The following is a 3,268-nucleotide window of genomic DNA, read 5'->3' as shown; positions in this document are numbered from 1 at the left end:
GCCGTGTGCGCCCTCGCGCTCGTCTTCGCCGACCCGCTCGCCGTGTGCGCCCTCGCCCTCGCGCTCGTCTTCGCCGACCCACTCCCCCGTGTGCGCCCTCGCCGTCTCACTCGCCGTGTGCGCCCTCGACCTCGCCCTCGATTTCGCCGTCTCACTCGCCGACGCCCTCGACCACGCCTAGTTCGTCCCCCACCTCTTCCCCGAGCTCCACCCCGTCGAGCTCGCCCACGTCGTCACCGACCAGCTCGCCCAGCGCCTCGGCGTCGCCTTCGTCTAGTCCCTCGAGCTCGCCCAGCGCTTCGCCCAGCGCCTCAGTGTCGCCTTCGTCGAGTCCCTCGCCCTCCTCCTCGGTGGCGCCGTCGTTCCCGCCGAGTCCCACCGGCAGGCCGTTTCCGTTCCCTTCGACTTCGGCCTCGCCCTCGCCCTCGCCCTCCGCCTCGCCCTCGGCTTCGCACTCGCCGTGCCACCCTTCGCCCTCCGCGTCGCCCTCCACGTCGCCTTCCCATTCGCCGTGCCACCCGTCGCCCTCGCCTTCGCCCTCGCCCTCGCCGTGCCACCCTTCGCCGTCTGCGTCGCCCTCGCCCTCGCCGTGCCACCCGTCGCCCTCGTCTAGCCCGTCTTCTTCCCCCTCGAGCTCGCCCTCGTCGTCGCCCTCAAGCTCGCCGTCCAGCTCGCCCACTTCATCGCCTTCCAACTCGCCCACCCCCTCCCCGACGTCGTCGCCCTCGAACTCGCCGTCCAGCTCGCCCACTTCGTCGCCCTCGAACTCGCCGTCCAGCTCGCCCACTTCGTCGCCCTCGAGCTCGCCTTCGTCATGGCCGACCAGCTCGCCCTCTTCGAGCCCCTCGAGCTCGCCCAGCGCTTCGTCGTCGCCTTCGTCGAGCCCCTCGCCCTCCTCTTCGGTGGCGCCGTCGTTCCCGCCGACGAGTCCCACCGGCAGGCCGTTCCCGTTCCCCTCGACGACGCCCTCGTCCTCGCCCTCGCCCTCCGCATCGCCTTCGCACTCGCCGTGCCACCCGTCGGCCTCGTCGTCGCCTTCGGCTTCGCCCTCTTCGTCGCCGTCGCACTCACCGTGCCACCCTTCGCCCTCTTCGTCGCCCTCGCACTCGCCGTGCCACCCATCGACTTCGGCTTCGCCCTCGCACTCGCCGTGCCATCCGTCGCCTTCGGCTTCGCCCTCTTCGTCGCCCTCGCACTCGCCGTGCCACCCCTCGCCTTCGTCTACCAGCTCTCCTTCGGCCTTACCCTCGTCGAGCCCGTCGTCGTCGCCCTCCAGCTCGCCCAGCTCGTCGTCCAGCTCGTCGCCGACGTCGTCTCCCTCGTCGTCTCCCTCGTCGAGTCCCTCAAGCTCGCCCAGCGCTTCGCCCTCGGCGTCGCCTTCGTCAGCGCCGTCGTTCCCGCCGACAAGTCCCACCGGCAGGCCGTTCCCGTTCCCCTCGGCTTCGGCCTCGCCCTCGCCCTCCGCGTCGCCCTCGCCCTCGAGCTCGCCGTCGGCCTCCCGCTCCCCTTGCGAGTCGCCTTCGGCTTCGCCCTCACCCTCTGCGTCGCCCTCGAGCTCGCCGTCGGCCTCCCGCTCCCCTTGCGAATCGCCTTCGGCTTCGCCCTCGCACTCGCCGTGCCATCCGTCGCCTTCGGCTTCTTCGTCGCCCTCTTCGTCGCCCTCTTCGTCGCCCTCGCAATCGCCGTGCCACCCTTCGCCCTCATCTTCGAGCTCGTCCACGCCTTCGGCCTCCCCCAGTTCGTCGCCCAGCGCTTTGCCGTCGTCGAGCCCCTCCTCGTCGCCCAGCTCTTCGCTCACGTCGTCACCCACGAGCTCCAGCTCGCCCACGTCATCACCCTCATCGTCGCCTTCGTCGTCGCCGAGCTCGTTGCCTTCATCGAGCCCCTCGTCGTCGCCGAGCGCTTCGCCTTCGGCGTCACCTTCGACGAGCCCCTCGCCCTCTTCTTCGGTGGCACCTTCGTTCCCGCCGACGAGTCCCACCGGCAGGCCGTTCCCGTTCCCCTCGAGCTCGCCTTCGCCCTCGAGCTCGCCCTCGCCCTCGCCTTCGCCCTCGAGCTCGCCCTCGCACTCGCCGTGCCACCCGAGCGCGAGCCCGAGTCCCTCGAGCTCGCCCTCGCACTCGCCGTGCCACCCGAGCGCGAGCCCGAGTCCCTCTGCCTCTGCGCCGTGCCACCCGAGCGCGAGCCCGTCGCCCCACTGCCACCTCAAGCACTCGCACTCGCCGTCGCCCTCGCCGCACTGCCACCTCAGCGGCAAGAAGGGCGGCCACAAGCACCACCACCGCGAGGACCCCGAGAGCTCCGCCGAAGGGTTCGGCAGCGAGCGCGAATTCGACGACGTCGACAGCGACGAGCCGACCCACAACGACGAATTCGCGGACGATGTCGACGAAGAGCAGGCGATGCGCGACGTCGACGAAAATCAGGTGTTGGACTCACGCGACCACAACGACGACCAAGCTCAGGCGGCTGGCCACCACCATCACTACCACCTGGCCAAGCCCCTGACGGCCGCCGACAGTGACGATGACGGTGACGCGGACGAAGCCGGAGCCGTCGCTGACTTGACGTCGTCGAGCGACCACCTCACGGGCCGCACGCACAGCGACGAGCTGAGCACCCTCGAGCTGTCGGCCCTGGTGCTGGCCATCGCGGTGCCGGTGATGGTGTGCCTGGCCCTCCTGACCGCCACGGCAATCTGGATCGCGGTGCGCCTGGTCCGCCGCAACGCGGCCCCCACCCACCTGGGCACCCCCGCCACTACCACCTTCGCGCACGAGAACGACTCCTTCTACCGCGACAATCAGCGCTACCGCGAGACCAAGGCGATGGCCGACCGCGTCTGAGCTCAGCCTGGTTTTTCCTTTTGTTTTCTTGACTCATTTCTCCGCTTGTACATAATTTATCGATTCGGCGGAAGATAGAAATAATACAGCGAAATTTCTGTTACTTTCGTGCCGACTGTCATCACTAGAGCCAGCGCTCTGTGCTGCCCTCGCGGCCGCGGAGAAGATGCTGGAATGTGAGATGGTCGGGCCAACGGGCTTGACGGGAGTACGGCCAGATGGCGGCCCGCAGCCTGCGTGTGGCGCGAAATGTCAGGCAAACTTGTCGAAACGGCTCTCCACGCCGAGTGACGGCCCTGAAGCGCGAGCCCTTTATGTGGCCCGCACCGCTGGCTGGCCCGGTGTTCTCTCATTCCCATCCCCTACCGACAACTCAACAACACAACACCTCGACTCTACCTTTGAAAGCTGAGCCACCATCT

The 3,268-nt window shown here is 69.0% G+C and overlaps 1 pseudogene; it reads left to right on the top strand.

Moving 5' to 3' along the window:
• The window catches only part of ACA1_329970, a 3,443-nt pseudogene extending 597 nt beyond the window's left edge, over nt 1-2,846 (top strand).
• The last annotated feature ends 422 nt before the right edge of the window (nt 2,847-3,268 follow it).

This window comes from Acanthamoeba castellanii (assembly GCF_000313135.1).
Source record: "Acanthamoeba castellanii str. Neff unplaced genomic scaffold scf7180000084566, whole genome shotgun sequence".
Taxonomy (NCBI): domain Eukaryota; phylum Discosea; order Longamoebia; family Acanthamoebidae; genus Acanthamoeba; species Acanthamoeba castellanii.
The sequence above is the reverse complement of the archived record's forward strand: the minus strand, read 5'-3'. Positions and strand labels throughout refer to the sequence as shown.